This window comes from Acanthopagrus latus, chromosome 1 (genome assembly GCF_904848185.1).
Source record: "Acanthopagrus latus isolate v.2019 chromosome 1, fAcaLat1.1, whole genome shotgun sequence".
Taxonomy (NCBI): Eukaryota; Metazoa; Chordata; class Actinopteri; order Spariformes; family Sparidae; genus Acanthopagrus; species Acanthopagrus latus.
Genome location: NC_051039.1, coordinates 25,300,505 through 25,320,348, shown reverse-complemented (window position 1 = coordinate 25,320,348; position 19,844 = coordinate 25,300,505). Strand labels below are relative to the sequence as shown.

The 19,844-nt window shown below is 39.8% G+C and overlaps 1 long non-coding RNA gene across 1 annotated transcript in view; it reads left to right on the top strand.

The window, feature by feature from the left end:
* The first annotated feature begins 785 nt into the window (after positions 1-785).
* LOC119028758 overlaps positions 786-19,844 on the top strand; it is a 59,996-nt gene continuing 40,937 nt past the window's right edge. The window contains exon 1 of the long non-coding RNA XR_005077794.1: positions 786-820. This is a non-coding gene — a long non-coding RNA (uncharacterized LOC119028758). The remainder of the gene's footprint in view (positions 821-19,844) is intronic.

The window sequence follows — 19,844 nt, the reverse complement described above, 5'->3', positions numbered from 1 at the left end:
AACGCTGTATACCTGAATGCTGTGCATAATCGACTACCATGGCAAGCCAAGGCCATACCAAGTCATGTATGGAATCCAGTGTATGGTTTGGAGCAATAAGGGGTAAATACATATACCATACTCCCAGCAGTCATCATGCAAATGCTTTTAGGATCAAGGGTTAATGAAACATAAACACACAACACATTAAAGCAAATGTACACTGGACTAAACAGAGAAATACACATTTTTCCAAATATGTGCTGGCTGTCTCTTTCAAAGTGAAATACCCCAAAGCCATGTGGTCACTGAAACAAACATAAAGGCGGAGGAGCAAACTTCTGGGGAGCTGTATTTTTAGTATTAGTCATGATGATTCAGAGGAGAAGTGAGCAGAGTTAATGAAGAGAAGAAAAAAGGTTGGAGGACATACAATTATAATCACTGAAAACCAAACTGAGATCAAACTCTAGGTGCATTATGAAAACAGCATATGAGGTTAAAATTATTTAGTTGTGTACTCGGCTAACAGGTTTTTTTTTTTAGAATCCGAAACAGACGTCTGAAATTTCTTCATGGACGGGCAGTCAGAAAATTCACCTGAGGCATCTTCTAGATATGTCTGATTGACTGTCTGACTGATGTTAAATGGGGTGATGAAGTCAAATGCTGGAGTTGAAATGTCATTCAACATAAATGTCACGACTTTGCAGGAAATATTTTTTTTATTGTTGTTGTTTGAGATCGAGATATAATGGACCTTGCAATGTACATATCTCAGCGATGTCTTTTGTATCTGTCTTTACAGAGAATGCTCTGAATTGGCCTTTGCACCATTCAGGTAAAAGAGTTTTTATTCATTTTCTTATGTCTCCAATCTTTTCCTCAACCTCCAATCCTTTTAGTGGAAAGCAGCGGAGTAAAATGCAATTCAATTAGGTGGTTGTTACCCCGAGGCCTCTGATGTTCCTTCTCTTCCTGCTGCTTCTCAAGTCCGTCTCCCCCTCTATTCCTTATGCAATGGTGGGAAGTAGACCATGCAATATTGTTATTATTACACATGTCTATGGAACGGTAGTGGGCTCAGTTGGAAAGAAGAAAAAGGTACCTGAAACTGAGACCAATGTGGGAGCTTCTCCATATAGCTTTAATTTCTTACACTGAACATATCATCGACCATCCTGGAAGATTTTATGTGTGTTTGTTGGTGTATATGCAGTAATAGTATACTTTCAAGAAGGCTAAAACCTAGTAATTGTAGGTACACTTTCTTGAAATTGGATTAAACTACTGACTTTGGAATGTAGTAAACTATATTGTGATTGCTCCTGAACTGGGTCAGAAATTCTGAAAATACTCAAATCTGGAGGAGATCAGGAAGAGGCAGCATTTAAATGCTAACTTCCTCCACCCCCACTTCAACCTGTTTTTTACTGAATGACGTGTAAGCTGGCCGGAGACTTTGGCAGGGCCACGATAACTCACTAAACAGACATTAAGATCAGGGGCCTTGCTCTCTCTAAAGCCAGGCTGTGTTGGTCATGTTTGCTCAAGGAGAAACTAGAAAAACAGAAGAACACTTTAAAAGTCAGCGAGGAAGAGAGAGAATGAGGAAAAGCCCTGAAGGCAAATGGCAGGGAACATCCGTCCCGTTAGACGAAGCTACTTTAGCTGTCATGCAAGAGTATGTGAGAGTATGCACTCAGCTTCACTGAACACACAGATAGCCACAGTGATGATGATGATGCTCATCTACTTCTTACACTTTGACTATAAAAATTTACATTTACTTCAGTCATCTTTATCATATCCAGTCAGTATGGAACAATCATCAGAGACATTGGAGAAAAAAAGGATTTGTTAAAATCATCAGCTTTGACCCTTTTCTGCATTTGTCTGCCTTATCTAAGTGAAAAGTAAAGATGTGGATCAATGAATACATATATATAATATATATATATTTCATTTTTAAGGGCTTTCCTTATTTGCTTCGACTATACGGAGAAAAACACAGAACTACATAAGATTATGATTCACTTAGATTCACGTGACTCCTGGAAAAGCCACTGACCTTAAAGCCATGCAATCTGCTGTGTAGTTAGAAGTCAACTGGCAAGTCAAACCAAGTGGCGTAAACTCTCCAGAGATATTTGGTTTGTCAGAGCTGATTAGACCCAGGGAGGCGTAAGCAGACACTCTGGGATAACACGTGGTGGCGTTGGGTTGAGCCGTTGGCCTGTTTACGGGACGATGTGTTAGGACGGGGAGAATGAAGCGGAGAGCTCGTACGGATGGAGATGATGATGGTTGATTTCTCTCACACAAGTCTCTCTCTCTCTTCTCTCATCGTGTTAAATGACATTTTCTATTTGATTTCTCAGCCAAAGCTTATTATCTGGTAATTGTGTTTGCTTGTGCAGGCATGCATGAATCTCTTTAAATCTGTGTGTACACAAGAACGATGATTATAATGACTTTATGTTAGAAACAACTGTTTGCATGTTTACAGACAGCAAGAGAGAGAGGATTTTTTTGTGTTTGTCAATGCGCGCACTGCAGTGAAACACTATGGAGCTTTTCGTCACAGCTCATCACACCGTGAGATCACACAACACGATCTGACAGTGCACAGTGCAGCTCAGCAAGTGGCGCTGGGATTTTAATTGATGTTAAAACCACCAAGTACTCAGAAGGCTGATGGGCACAGTGTATTGAGAGAGAAGGAGAGGGAGAAATGGGATCTGGGCTACAGGATCCATCTCGAACAGTGCAACAAATAAAATGTAATATTCAATTTTTGCAAGCATGAAAATAGTCTGCTGGCTTGCCTATATTCAGCATACAGTGCACAGTCTAAACAGTCTCTTTCATGATATTTGGCCACATTTGTTGTTACACTGCCAGTGACGGTCTTATAATGAACTCAACTGAGTGAGGTGGTATGTCAGTTTGGAAGATAATAAGTAAGCCAGAAAGATACTAAGAAAACAACATTAAATCATGTGAACAATGGAAAACCTAATTGACTATTAAGTATTTGATCTTGAAATGAGCAAACTGTGATGATGTATTACATTATGAAAAACCAACTGAAAACTGTGCATAAAACAATTTTAAAAGTTTATATGGATCTAGACATCAATCAAATCAAAATACTGTATGTTGAAATGCACAATCACAGGATGCAAGGGCCATATTTTTACTAATTTAAGTGGAAGTCATAAGAAAATAACAAATGCTCTTACATGGAATGTGGTTGTTTGAATTGAGCTATACAAAATACAAACAACATGTTTCTTGACTGTTGAGGTCATTGTAGACTGGTGAAAGATTAATGCTTAATTTTAATTGGAGATTAAGGCTTTGTGTTACATACTAAAACAAGTGCTGTACAACAATTCAGCTGGATAAGTAAGTTTTATCCTGAGGACAAGCAGCAACATTAAGCGTGTTTCCTCATGCTTCACTCTCTTCAGTCTTGTACCCTTCAGCCAATAAACTAGTTAAACTTAAATCCTCTGCATATGACCCTCCTTAATCTTGTATTAGACCAAAGTGATCCTCTGTTAGCTCAGTGCATTGAGCTTATTACATGATGATGAATCTCTCACACTGAGTTAAGTCATTTGGATAGGAACCAGAGATGTGCACTGGGGGAAATTAGCATAGCTTTAGCTTAGCATACCATAGCTTAGCCCGGCTGGACCTATTGAAAAAGGCACCTTTCGGCTGACAACAAAGCTAATATTAGCTTAGCATTAGCGTTAGCAAACAGGGGGCTTAATCAGGCTGCAGGGCTGTCAGAACGTATAACCACATGCTTCCAAGGGTCCCTTTGGAGTTATAATCCTGGGTCTCGGCAGGCGATGACCTCATGGGCTGGACTGGTGCCTGTGGGAGGATTGGGGAAACTGTGTGTGTCTAGCAGGCCACTCACTGAGGTGTGTGTGTGCGCTCTTTATGGCTGATTGTTTTATTGAGGCATATGACACATCGAGACTCTACTGACACCGACGAGTTGAACTTTACAGACATGCACAGGAATAGAATTCCAGCTGTTTTGTTTGGGCATTTCTATGCTGTATCTCATGGAGATAGAGTGTGTGTTGGCCCCAGGATATGAACGCGATGATATTTCAATTGTCTCCCTGCCACATTGCATCAACAGTGTGCGTTGTTTTTCCTCATGGCTATGAGCTAATTGAAAAGGTTAACCTGTCAGTTTTATCTTACATTATTTGTCTTTCGTCGGACTAAAATAGTGGTTCAGGACATCTGTGCTGTGGGAGAGAAAAAAGGAATTTCTACTAAATGAGTGTTTTTGTAATTGCACTTGAACTGTATCAGCAATGAAAAATTAATCACTATGGATTTATTGTTGCCTGTCTTTTCCCCTGACCCATCATTATGGTCTCCTAGAACAACAACCTAAGCAGGACTGTAGGCCAGGCAGACCACCCCTTTATGAGAGCCTCGATCCAAGAGAGGGGGGCATTGGGGTTAAAATAACTCCACATCTTCACACAGAAAGCTTTGGAAACTGGAAGTCAGTTGACTTGAGTTAAATGCACACACAAGTGCACACACAGACGGTGAGCCCAGGGACTCTGGAGGCAGATTGCTTTGCTGTCAGTGTCGGGGACTGTCAATAGCTCCAGCCAGCCATGGGCATCATCAGCCAGAGAGACCCAGGACTCACTGGCTCCACTGAGCTCCACAGCAGAGGCAACCTGTCAGCGTGATGCAGAAGGCCTTAGGGTTTGAGAGTTAAGACTCTTTCTGAAACATACTGTACTGAGAGAGCTTTGCTGATGGCCTCTGGGCTGGTATGCAGAGAGGGTAAAGCCTGGAGACATAAAGACAAGACATGAGTAGAGCAAGAGATAGCCTTTAAACAAAGTGCTGAAGCTGAGACCAACTGGTGCAGTGGAAGTTTAAAACAGAGGGCTGATGGATTGATACCATCATGGTCATTTTTAGATTCATCTCAAAAGGACCTGCAGTCATCCATAAAAGTTAAATGTGGTACATTTACTGGTGATTCAACAAATATTTTAACAGCAATGGACATAAGCTGGCATAGACAGTGCCCCACCAGGCAACTTTAAATCTTAACAAGGTTTCTTCAGGGTCTTAAAAGGGCTTAAATATGTCCATATTTTGCATATAGGTCTTAAATTACATTTAGTTAGGTCTCAAATATGTATGTTCATTTACGCTTCTGTCATCGCCTTTTTTTGTTTTTTGTTCTGGGGAGATTCACAGTCAGCTCCATGTGTTGTACTTCTTTCTGAAGTATCCAGGCACGTAAAGTGACATTTTGCTAACAGCCAGGTCGGAATGTATGTCCGTATACTTCACCAGTTCCAGAAAGACTTTGACTGCCGAATCTGCTACAACTATGGGATAGTGTATATTTAACCAGTCTTAGCTTGAACAACCAGAATTCAGTTGGTTAAAAGCCTACCTCTTAATGAATTTGAAACACAGTGTACGCTCTACAAGAGGACCCTCAACTTGGGCACACTTGGTTTGAAAGTGCTGGTATCACACACACAGTCAGAAAAACATCAGTTAATTTCTAAGATCGCAAAGTCACACTATCACACACTTTTGTAGCCTTTGTCACCAGTTCCCGGTCCAAGTTCATACGGTTGTGCTCGACCCGATCTCTGCACCACCTCTGCCGTCTCACAGTCAAGCAACATTCAAACCATATTCGGCTCAACTCTGACGTTGAAAGGTGTTTCTGATTTTGAATACTGTTGCTAAATATTTTGGCAACAGATTTAGATGTAGAAAGTTGTACCCCTCTCTTCTTCAGTTTGATGTGAGGGGAGGTGCGTGATAGCCCCCTTAAAACTAAACTGAAATTAAAAACAAACAAAACTAAAAAAAAATGAAAAAAAAAAATTAAATTTTAAAAAGTATAGTAACCGTGACACACACTCATTCACTCCATTCTTCATTGTTGAAGTTGCTCTGTGAATGGCAGTACCTTTGGTTATTTTTGAAAGTAATTCTGGGGCCGCATTTTTCTTTATTTTTTCGTACTTTGTGTAGGTCTGAAATTTAGTTCAAAAAGGTCCTAAAAAGTCTTCAATTTCACTTGTTCAAACCTGCAGAAACCCTGCTTAATAACCAGTTGGGTTTGTTGTTGGAATAAGAAAATCATTGCACAAGAATAACTACAAATTTTGAGTTGTTCACGATAATGCATAATGCATTTAATAATCTGATTTGTGTGGAAAAACTGCAGTTTTACAATTGAGTAATAGGGTTTTGCAGGAATGAGTCCTTAAACCCTTAAACAAGTTAGCATTTTAGCAAAGTCAGTGTTTTTTTATTTATTTTTTTGGGTGGGGGTGGGTCCATGGTCTCACAAACTGAAGAGATTTTTTGTGACATTAAAAACACTACTTAATACCCCAAACATTATTTGTAAAGAATTTACATTTCTTAAAAAAGACAGTTGCTAATGAGTAGGCGAATGAGACTACAGAGCTTGTCGAGGACATTAAATGTCATTACACTGAACAAAGAGACTCATCCACTCTAGTCGCAAAGTGTGCTAACTCTGATTTTACGTTACATTACAAATTATTTTCTTAATTAAGTTATGGTTAAGTGTGTATGGTTGTGGTAAACTCAGTAGTGATGATAAAGCTATGTGAATTTGCTACTTTTTTCTATCCAGCAGTAAAATTATTTAGAAAATACCATGGGTTCATTTGCTAATTTGATATCTTGATGTGTGTGTGTGTGGGTGTGTGTGTGTGTGTGTGTTGGAGTGTGTGCACACTCATGCCCCATGGATGTGTGTGTCCATCCTCTCTCCATGAGAACCGGCCCTCTGGCCTTCCAGCTGAGTTCACAGATCCAAAGTCGAGTTAATCTGGTTTTACCTTTAGCCCCAAAAACAACACAGGAGTAATCCAGGAACAGCTGTAATCAACCATGAAACCACTGATGGCTGCATGCTAGCTCGGGTCAGGGAGCACAACAGGAAGAGACCTCAGGAGAACACTGGGACATTGAACTAATAGTCAAATATGATGAGGATGTGGTGGTGATATATACATTCTGCCATGTTGATACACAATATAGATTTAAACTGTAAGAGTTTGATCCCTTTGCTTGATTTTTATCTTTCCATGAGAAATGAATCCTCTTTTCTATTCTGTTCCCTCTGACGTCCTGTGTCATTTTACAAATTACAAGTCTGCTAGTGTATTTTAACAACAGGTCAAGGAATCTCTCTGGTTGATAACGTCTGTCTGAAGTGAAACTGTTGGTGAATCTGTCTCATCACACTCAGAACAATTATATAAGGAGGCTCAGGACACTGAGAGACAGAAAGAGAGATGAGGGCAGGAGAGCGAGAGGGGAGAGGGTACAAACAGATGAATAAATGAGTTAAGTGGGGAGAAGGGAATTTGTGCTTTCATCGTCCCCTCCGCCCCCACGCCTCCCTCCCTCCTGTTGGACGGTCGAGTGTATGCTATAAGTGCTCTCCCCCTTCTCCTTTCGCTTCACTGCTTCTATGCTCATCTCCCAATAGAAATTGCTCTGTGGCATTAAATATGTAAAATTAGCATTTTAAGTAGAACACATTTCTGTGTCGCGCCCCGCTCTCCCCACACTCCCCCTCTGCCTACTGCCCAGCCCTGAGCGCATAAGCCACACAAACTCATGCATGCATATGATATGCATTTGGTCATCTCCATGGTAACACCGGTGGGGGAGGGGAGGGGCTCAAAGACAGAAGGATGAAAAGGTGTAGTCATTGAAAGTGAATCAGATTGTATTTATTTTTTATTTAGTGAGTTTATTCAGGGAGTAAGTCATACCAGAACTCTGTTAATGTGAAGAGTTGAGGTACAGGACACATGCATATATATATTATATATATATATATCTATATATCTATATATATATATATATAGACTCTCCACTCCTTGCATACAGACACACATTTACCTGGACTTCTCAGGTTGTTCTCTATGTAAATCTTTCATCATCATCTTGGTATGCAAAGTATTAAAAGTTCCTGAAGAAGGAAACATTTTGAAACAGAGGTGTTGCTCTTTCATCTACTTTGCTGTCTTCTTGTTTATTAAGATGCACACACTGTGGTGAGTGGATGCAATACAAAGGCTCACACACCCAGAGATACACACTCAGAATGATCCATTAACTTTTGCCCTCACAATTCTGAGTCAAAGGGGCTATAAAATGAAGTGGAAAAACCACGTCTGTGGAGACAACTGGCCTTTGATACCCCGGCACCCCGAGTCCACCTCTAATTCTACAACACCTAGTCTGGCATGTGCACACACAAGATCAGTGACCTCCTGCCTACTATATACAGTATGCATTTTTTTGCCCGTGGGTCACATCACCCTTTTATCTATACACTGTAGGCTACATATCAGCCAGTAACATCTGTATGATAAAAAAGACGTCCACCGAAACGTTGCATGTTTTAAAGTGACATATTGAAATATCATGCTTTAAAACCCAAATAGATTAATTTACAATGATGTAAAACAGAGAAAAACAACAGATCACCCCAATCTCCCCTCAAGCTTAAAAGAGAACATACTGCTGCCTGATGCCATGAATACCTGTTTTGATGAGTAGATCAATGGTTCAGTGTATTTAAGGCAGCCATTAAATACCTGGCGACAAAAGTATAAATAAAGCATTAGCACAAGCAGTACTTGCAGTGATCCTACTTTATACACAGAAATGGGCATTGATATAAAATAATATGCTACTTCCATCTGTACATTAGTCAGCTGAGCTGAGAATGATATGCAGTGGATTAACAGCATAGAGAAGAGGAACATAGATAGGATGGACTTGGGTTGTTAAATCCAGGCTTTAAGATAGTTTTGTCGGTTTACTGTATAGAAAATACAATTACAGTTAGATTAATGACTCCAGAGGATGACCACTTTGCCCAATCAGAGAGCAATCAGATTTCAGGCAATTCAATAACACAAAACCCTCCAGTGGGAATAGACTAGAGCAGGCATAACACTGGTGTGACATGTACTAATACAGCATGAAGGCAGCTGAGATAATTGAAGAATATGTTCACATGGCAATAAAAAGTTAATCCCTCAGTCAGTTTAGATCAAATTGCATTTGATTTGATCATTTCACCTCCAGCTGCAGCTGCAGCTGTGGCTGTTTGTCACAGTTTAACAGTTACCAGCAATTAACTGAATAGTGCTGAATGCTATACTGTTACAGCATATTGATGAGTGTGTGTAGCGGGCACACATGAAGATTAGATAACAGTCTTGTCCTCTAGAAATTCTATTCATTTTAAACTGCAACAGCAGATATGTTTCGAAATGAATGTAATGTTGACTGGGTTATGTTTTCTGTTAAAATAACAAGGAAATAAATTAAAATGGCAAATTGCAAAAATGTTGATTATGGAAAATGCCTGTATTTCAGTTGATACAGAAAAAGTCAAAGATGACTTGAAGCATGAGACATGATTAATTATTTACTTTTAGCCAAACCTCAACTGCTTTCAGCGGCTAAAACTGTCACTACAGAAGGGAACTGGGATGCAAACCCTTGATTTTGATGTCAAAGTCCTTGTGCTTTGAGCACCCTAAATCAAATTCTGACCTCTTCTCTGTTACTCCAGTGTCATTAATAAATATTGCACTCGATTCAACTTTTGCAGTGTCAAAATCTTAATCTTCATATCCAGTTGTCTGTTGTCTGAATGGATAAATGCAATATTATATTCACAAAGTTCTTGTTTCAGAACTAGAGTATTTATCTGTTTTGTGACCTGTTAATAGACTGTTGCTATAAGCCCATCACTGGGAGAATATTTTAGGCTGCATTCTCTTCTTGGTTCTGCTATCTGCATGTGCATGATCCCTGTTGCTACATGCAACAACAACAACAACAACCGCTGAGCACACTATTTTGCAAGGAGGAGCACTATCGCTGCATCCTGAGTTAAGCATCGCACAAGACAATTTTGAGAAATATGAACAAGTCAGGGAGTTTTGTCCTCTTTACCAGAAAAAGAATTGGTGCACAGTACCAGGACACGGAAACTGAAGCAGCGGATGAATATTGGCTTATATTAATTATTTACACCCATCACATCTCAAAGTGTTGCAGTGAAGAAGTATCTTTTGAAATGGCGGTCAACCACATCAACAGAAATCACGTTTTTGTTGAAGTTGTCATGCTGACAGACCGCTAGACTTCTGGTCAAAAAAACATACAACCCTGAAAAGAACATTTTGAATAATCTCAAAAGGCCTGAGCAACTTGTTCCAATTTCCCAGTAAAACTTTTATTAGGATGCTTCACTAGAGTAGAAACTCAGTCATGAGCACAGCCAGTGTCCCAAGTGGAACATTGATTTGAATGCAGTATTTATGTGTCCGACACACGGCACTCGTCACATCATGACATATGTGGCTTTGCTAATGCCTAAGCAGGCAGAGTCTAACATGTACAGGGACACTCGCTCATGATGTGAGACATCACACATTCATTTATAACGGGAATCAATTTTTTATCAGGCCATGAGCCGATAGCACTTTCCACTCCAGGATGCTGTACAGTTTGAAATGAACTGTCCCAACAGAGCTGGAGGACAACAATCACTGAAGATATTGATTTATTTCATATAGAAGACACATTTAGAATCCATTACAAAGTTTTTATTTTGTCCAGAAGTCCCTGCAACCCCAGCCCTCCCAAGTGTTAATGTGGTTATATCGAACGGAGGCAACTTCCTGCTTCTTAGTGTGTAAGCTTCTGAAAGGAGAAAGCAACAGAACAGTGAGCAGCGGGTGTGAAGTAATTTTATTCTCTGCTTTGTGCTGCACACAGCAGCACCTCATGCACAGACACACATGTACACCGTCACCATGTGTTTCTATTTTATTCTGTGTGTGTGTGTGTTTGCGTGTGTGCGATAGCGTCCTGCTTTACTCTCTGTCTCTCTGGGTCTGTATGAGAACCAGCCGCTGCAGACGAAGATCATTACAGCCTCATTCATTAGAGTCATTTGACTGCAGATCTGCCCTCCGTCCAGCAAATCCCAAGACCTCAGTTGTCTTACAATCGCACACACTCACACAGACATACATTGACGTACCACCGTACACACACACTCCAACTCATACTGGAATACCCCTATGCCTTTTTATGTTGTATTTCTTTTTTCCACTGTTCCAACTTCTCTTAAAATCCTAATATTAAAGGAAACCACCTCTCATTCCGGTGCCAAAAAAACCTCAAAATAAACTTTGGCAGGCCTTTCCATCCTAAGCGCCCACATAATCAATCATAACCGGGGCGTACAAATTCATCAGCTTGGATCCATTTTGCCGTAGTTAGAGATCAAAAGGTTGTGAGTTGACTATAGGAAGTCCAGGTACTAACCCAGACTAATTTATCTAACATGGGAGAGATTTAGACCCCTGAGGAGACGGGGACATGGTTTTTCTCCATCATGTTGAATATCCTCGATGGGGCTCGAGGGCACTTAGTGTTGCTGCAGCATATCCTGTACGCCGTTTAACATTCCATTGATCAGATTAATTGCAGTTGATTGTGTCCTGTGTGAGGAAGCCTGTGAAAGTACACATTTAACTGAAATAATTTATAAGATACAGCAGTAACAAAACAAGACTTTTTTCCCTGTTTTAGGCCTTCGGTTACGAGATGAAATCCACGCTTATTTCTGTTTGCATCAAATCTGAAATAATTTAATTGGGTCAATTTCAAGGATTGCCGACAGACTATTGTACAATGTTTTCATTATGGTTTCTTTCACGGCTGCGTCCACAATTTCACTTGACTCTTTGACTGGGAATCGAAAACTTTGCCTTTCTCCGTGCCAGATCTTGCCCAAAAATAAACAGTTTCACGCTGTTTCATTTTTTCCCCACTAGTTTGCCTCTTTTTATTCTTTTATTTGTCAGAGATTGTCAGTTTGTGGGTCTCTCAACTTTCTCTCCCTTTCACTTGCACACACACACACACACTATGTCTCTCTGCAATTATGCATAATTGTGACTGTTGAAATGTGTGTGAGTCTGAAATCCCCTGGTTCTCCTCACTGCTCGAGGGGGCAGTCACCTCTGCTGCATGGGTTTCACACAAACACTTGCGCACACACACTTTGCACGTTAAATGAAAGGGCAACATTCAGGAAGTGGCAGCACTTTGAAGACAGCATTTCATGTTTCCAAGCGTGGAGCACTTATTGGAGGTCAGACTGAGGGGTCTATTAGGCCTCTCATATTCATTACAGAGGGTGAGAGGCGAGAGATCTCGGGAACAACAATACCCCCTAGTTACCATGACCCCTGGACCCAGGATGTTTTTCTGTTGGTTTTTGGTTGTTAGGCCTTGAGAGAGAATTCGATATATGCAGGCTGAAGTTTTAGGTTATGTTGGGTTTTTCATGTGCTCACAGAGACCAAACAGGGCTTAGGAGTAGCGATTACTCAAAATATTCATCACTGTGGTGTGTTTTCAGATCGTGATCCCTGCATGAAACCAATATTAGAAGGAGGTTTGGTATTTTTGAAACAAAATAGAGCCAGAGGCAACGGCCAAGAACATTTGAAAGATGGTGGTGAAAATCATGGTGATGATTATTATCCAGACATCGAGGGAGAGGCAATTTAAATTCACTGCCTGAGGATTAATGCCAGTGAGTATTTCCTCAGTGTGCTTTGTGAATGTCTTCCAGGCTACTCAAATGTACCATTACTATGCAGTAAAATATAACTCTGAGAGCCTTTTCGTCTCTGTTACATGCTGGCGAACATGCCAAAACATGCAACGCTCAATCTCAAATGGTCACAGAAACTTAGAAATACATATAGCAGATCAAACATACACACACATGCACACACCTCCCGAGCCCCTTGAGGGACGATATTCTACACCACAGGCCAGAGCACATATCCTAACTGATGCAGTATCACCAAGCCCTTGTCATGCACACTACCTGGAGTGTGTGTGCGTGTGTGAGTTAAACAGACACGTCAGTTTAGACTAAGGTGATCGGCCCACTCCGACCCAGCTCCAGCCCCGCGGGGGTATCCCAGTGTCCCGCTGTCCCGGTGTGGGAAAGCAAAGTGTTGGATGGGGTATCCCGTAGCGCCTGCCTGGCTCCTGGGCAGCAGACAGCTAAATCAGTCACAGATTGGATTATGAGCGGAGAGTTATGAATACATCTTTCTTAGATTGCGAATGCAGGAAGGCACAGGCAGCCGTGAACGTGCCGAGGCTATTCATTATGACCCCATTACGATGTAGACATAACACACACACATTTAAATACATTGAACACTCTTGCTTTTTTAGGTCGTTCACCTACGTTACCCTTTTGTTTTTCATTTTCTTTCTCTGGACAGTTTTGCTCTTCGCCTTGTTTTATCAAGTTTCTCTTTCTCTCTTCTTTGCTATCCATCTTTCTCTCTCCCCCGCTTTCTTTCTCTTTCTTCTCTCCCCCTCTCTCTTGTCCTCCTTCCTTCTCAGCCCTCAGGTCATAGACTCAGTTTCAAAGTGTTGATCCTCATCTGAAATCTATTGCAATCAGCGCAGCGCTGGACATGAAATACAGGCCGGTGAGATCCGATACATGTGTGTGAGCCTGCCTGTTTGTGTTCAGATGGCATTTTGTTACAGTTTCATCCCAAAATAATCAATGAGACACCTAGTAGAGTGGTTGTGAAACATGTGAGATGATACATAATTCACATTGGTGAACTCTCACTGTTGCTGTGTTTATTGGATACACTACATTGCCTCAATGTTATTTTGCTATGAGAATAAGAACTACTATTTTGTTAGAAGTAAAATGCAACCAAGACAAGCTCAGACAGCATCCATTGTATTTCTCTTATTTTGGATATTTTCTTAATCTTTTTTTTCTTTTTTTTTTGACAAACTATTCATTACGAAGTGAGAGAGAGAGAACAACTACTTATACTGTATGTACACGCTCAGTTGCTAATTTATGAGAGGCAGCTACAACAACTAGTCTTAAAATTTGCAACACTTAGCAGTATATGCAGTATATCAAACACACCACAAACTGCAGCCTCCAAAATGACCAAAAAGTTAAATCAGCACCTTTCTAAAACAATTTCAACAAAAGCGGAACATCATAACTCCCATGAGGTGAGGATTTGTTGCAGGACTGTTTTATTAGACTGCATTAGTTTTACCTACACATGAACTACTTATGACTAATGTCAGTGACTAATGACAATATACTAGACAACCTGTTGTAATTGTTTAGCTGATGTGTGTACAATTGTACCTTATATATATATATATAATTTAATTTTTTTTTCAATCACTGACCAATTGTTTTTGGATTAAAGCAGAACCACATTAAGCAGTACATGAAAACTACATGTCGGGCACGGTCAAATGCAACCTGCCATTTTGGGCGCCACCTGAGCCACGTGAGTTTGGATCAGTAATTTTTGTTTTTTACATCAAGTGTTTTTGGTTACTTCTATCGTTATTTTTGTTGTTATTTGTCATTTGCTATTGGTAGTCTAATGTTTGTACACGGATATAATAATGGTCCAAAGTGATGTGTAGTGCAGATTTTTCACTCATTTCCTTTTTTTCCCTTCTGGGAGGAAGAAAAAAATATATACGCTTTTTGTTTTAAATATCTAACAAAATTGTAAATTGAAGCTTGAAAACATTGTGCAGCATCCTTTTTGGAATGTCAGTCAAAAACAGACAAAAACTCGAGGGGTTTTAAAGTTGAAATAACTGAGCCATTGTTGGGTGGATTATTTCTCAGTGGGGCTATTTTGACTGTCATCAACTTCCGTAAGTAGTTGTTCAGTCATTATTGAGATTATAGCAATATATGTAGTGTGTGTGTGTGTGTGTGAGTGTTTGAGTGTGCGTGAATGCAGCTTTTGCTGATATGTATGGCTTTATTTGTGTGCGTGCGTGTGTATGTGTGTGCTCCTTGTCTGTGTGGCACTGATCCCCCATGCGGGGTTTTGAGTATCCATCCTGATCAGCAGGAGCTGATAAGATGAGTGTAGTTGTTGTCTTTCATCGCCCTGGATGAAACATTCCTTTCTAATAGTTTGGATCAGCCTCATAGGCTGTTAACACAGACGAAGACACTCAAAGCAGTGTAACCTTTGTGTCCACTGGCCGAAAAAGCCAAAATAACAGCAGTTTTACCATGTGGAATTAGACAATCTGCACTTTTAAATGAAACATATAATGTGGTTTTGAAATAAATGTATTTATGGCAGAAATTATTATCAATTGTGTTTCTTTAATTCCACAGTTAGAAAGTAATTTGCTATCATTATTAAATTGTCTGACATGCTCTTCATTGTCTTTTATTAGTCTCCGATCTCATCCTTAAAATTGTCGCCCAAGACATGACAGTTGAATTCTCCGACAGTTTCTTTAAGAGTTTACCCATCTTGTGTTTCTAAAAGCACAAGTGGGAATTCTTTGTAGTCTTTGTCCATGGGCCCTCAGCCCGTGTGCCGGCCAAGTTAGGAAAAGGCCAAACCAGTTCTCTGCATTGTTAACAACATTTAATCAAAGCTCAATCAAAATAGCTGCCTTTCTTCCCGTGCCTGGCCGGAGGTAAAATATGTCTGTCGCAGGGAGTCTTGTCTCTGTCCGCTGACAGACGACCAAAGAGAGGGCTCTGTATGTCCTTATCTTCATCTAACCCTCCTGTCAAATCAACCTGCACATGAAAGAGAGACAAGAAACACCCCTAAACTAAACTGTGCACTCCTTCATTTTCTCTATGGATGAAACAATCCTGAAAAAGAGACCAACTGCGTTTTTAAATTTGAGGTTTGACATGTTTTAGTGCTGGTTAATATTTATTTCAGACTGTTTCCATTTAGAAAAGCCTACATTTTCTCAAGTGGTTTTTAATTTTGTCTTTTTATTTTCAGCTAATTCACTTGAGCACAAACAATAGATGTGCTGGTTTCAGTGCAGATAGTGTTACCCATGTGGGAACAGTCAGACTTACAGCTCGAGTTCCCAACCCATATGCTGACCACTCCAAGTATCAATCACTGCATCTAAATGACTTAAAAGAGTCATATTGATTACCAATATAGCATCATAAATCAACATGCAGACACTCTTTTTCCCTCACAGTTCGTTCTCTCTCTCTCTCTCTCTCTCTCTCTCTCTCTCTCTCTCTCTCTCTCTCTCTCTCTCTCACACACACACACACACACACACACACACACACACACACACACACACACACACACACACACACACACACACACACAAATGTTATGAAATTATGACAATAAATCTGTTGGTGGCACAGGACAGGGAGATATAGATGAAGTCATTCTCTGGCTGCCTGTAACCTGATAGATGATTAGTGATGAATTAAAGTGGAAAAGTGTGTGGAGAAAAAGCTGTTCTTCTGTATATTTTTTTTTATTTAAACAAAGTCTATATCCCACAACAGTCAAGAATTTGCTGTATGTTTTTATTCTGTGTATATTCTGTGCTGGGTTCATATCCTCCATTCATTCCCACTATGTAATGGAACACATGTTCCTCTGCTGCTTGGCCAGAGGGCATACATGGAAACCCTGCATCAATAAGAGCATTTCAGACTTGAAATGTATTTTATTCACTTATTTATTTATCCCCACAACACCGCTGAAATATTGATTGAATCAAGAAGATGCCGCAGCACGTTCAAAAGCTTTTTAGAGATCCAAAGAGGAGGAAACACCTCTTTGATCGCTTCAGGTGCAATCCACGCAGTATTTAAGACGGAGCGGCATTCATGTTTCTTGTCCTCTTTTTTTTTTCTACTCGTGGTGTGTCTACTGTCTCTGTTGGTTTACTTAGCATGAAGGTTTCTTTTTCCCTCTGGTTTGCTGTGTAAGTACAGGGAGCACACTTCTGAAACAACAAACACGACATGCTCCATGCAATAAAAGTATCCCATCTAATATTTATCAATAGAACTCTACCTAGACGTTGTGAATTGAGTTGTGTTCAGCCACTCAATTTAGTGTGAAGTTGGAGAGAGAGGGGAGAGTGCTGAATGCTGCTGATATTTTTAGGTGGTAAAACTTGTTCAGTGTGCTCACTGCAAAACAGAAATGCAACCAAAGACTTTGCTTTCTGTGTTTAGTATTAGAGTTTGAAGGAAAAGTTATTTTTTACAAACCAAATTGGGAGGATATAGCTTATTTATATATCATTAGTTATTGTCAACTAAAAAAAAAGGGTATACTTTCATTACTTATATTTCCACCAATACTTTGTAACATTTATTTCAAAGCCCTTTTTGATCCAACTGAAGCTGTAAATCTTTAGAACATATATGTATTTTCTTTCTTCCTTTACCAGCTAGGGGTCATTAATCAAACATAGGGAAGTAATGCAGTTGTTGAACCCCAATTTTGTGCCTATTGAGCCCCGTTTTTAGATCTGGAGTAATACAGATTTGGTACTGTACGTCAGATTGATATGAAGTAAACTTGTGTGCCTATATATGATATAATGGAGGAATCTGTCACCCTGTGCAAGGATGTGGCTTGTTTGCATTTTTGGTAGTTTTTGTAGTTCTGTCGACCAATATGGAGAGTCTGGTTTAATTTCTGATTATTTGCTACTAATTCAACTACACTTCTGTGGTCTACATTACTACATATATTCAACAAGATTGTACAGAGCATTATCGACACATCATTTTGTTGAAAACATTCATACTAGTGCAGCTTGTTGTTGAGTTTAGCCCCCATTAATTAAGATATTATATTGGTGATGTACTTGACTTGACAGTGTCAGATACATTCATGGTATTCAAATGTGTTGCTTAATGGTAGTTGGCAAATCTGTTTGCCAGCTATCTGTTTGAAACTGACATTCACAAAGTTGGTCCGTCACTCTGTTGTCATTTCATGATGAGGAAAAATAAAGCAGACTCCTTTTTTTAACATACAGAGTGATGTTTCGTCTTTCACTAACACTAACGTGTACAAACCATACTGATCAGGGAGCAGCCATTAGAGGCTGATTGTTGATGTTCAGTTAAATCAACAACCACTAATTTAGTGAGACAATGTTAGTTATATACATTATGAATAAAATTGTGAAATGTACCATTCCAAATATTGATTTTGATATTTAAAAAAAGCATTATTCTTGATTGTGTGGGCTGTATGCATAGCAGGCATTGCACATGCTGCAGATGAGGGTAATGCTTCTAATCATCTTCTTACGTTTTGCGCCTCTCTGCTGTATTTAGCTTCCCTGGTAATATTTTTCTTTAAGCTGTCGCACATATTTTGTATTCTTTTTCTTGTTCGGCCGAAAAACAAAAAAAATCAGGAGGTCTTTCCATCTGCCGCGCGGTTGCTCTTTTCTTTCCTAATGCGCACATTTCTTCTTCTTGGACCTGGATTGGGAAATGTGCGTGCTTGGAAAGCCAGACCGAAACGGACCCTCAGTTATAACATGAATGAAGCCACATGTGTGTCTGAGCCAGAGGTACGAGTCTGCTGCTGTCTGCGGACACAGAAAGTATGTCCGAGCTTTCATCCTTTTGCCAGCCCACATCAATAATACATGGTCTAAAATAATGAACGCACTTAATTATGATTTGACAAGCATCTTATCTTCCTCTCCACCTCCACCTCCTATATTTATCTCTTTCTTTCTTCTGGTTTTATTTCCTCAGTCTAAACTGCACTTTTGTCTATCCTGTCTGACTATTACTCTATTTAATAGTGCCTCTGTCACTCCCCAACCTGTCAGCGGGATGAGAGGATTTGGCTGTATTTTTTCTCTAAGCAGGGAGGTCTCATTAAATTTGCAAGTTAAAGACTTGCACATGTTAATGCTCTGACACACAGAAACGCATAGCAGTGTTGGCATATACATTAAAAATATTCACGCAAACACAATGCAACATCTATAATCCCAAGAAGTAAGCTCACAATAATGTATCTCGTGAGACTAAAGACTATTTCCCAATTAGAGACTGATGAGTGTATTGAACTTTATTGTCTTATCTTATAACACAGTGTCTCTTGGTCTTTCTCCATCTGCTCTCCTTTACATCCACTGCCAACCTCTCTCACTCTTTCTTCTCTCTCTCGCTCTCTCGCTCTCTCCCCCACTCTCTCTGGTCATACAGTCCAGTTCTCTGCTCTCTCGTGTGGAAATGTGAGAGTCAGACACTCTTCAGTGATTCTGAATGCTACAGTAGTTAAGGCCAATTTCTGTGTTAACAGTGTTCAGTACAATATTCATGATAGGTATGACAATATATTTGCCCTTGTTTAATGAAGATTAATACTCTGAGGGCAGTTATTACTAAGCAAGTTAATTTATGGTTTTGTCATATTGACTTGCAGCACAGCTTTATGTTTGTTATGGATTTTTTTGTCAAGCTGTGTTTTTGTCTGTGCAAAGATTTGAATATAACAACCTGGAGGTGAGAGCCTGGACTGAAAATAGATTTGTATTCTTTGTTTAAATATGGAGTGCGAAGTGATTAAGCCATTTTTTTCTAAAGGAAACATTATGAATAGTTCAGAGACCTAAGGCTGTATATAATACTCAAGTTGACAGGGTTGTGGGAGAATGGAAGTGTGAGAAAGGTCCTCAGAGACCTGTTCCTGTGTTGTGAAAACAAAAACACACATCACACTGGATGGTTAGATATGTCACAGAGAAAGAATGAAGGAAACAGAGACCAAGGCTTGCGTAGCATTATTTCATCTGATGCCAAAATTTGGTTGCAGCATTCTATAATCAGTGCAGCTTTTCTTTAAAGGACATGCAGTTGG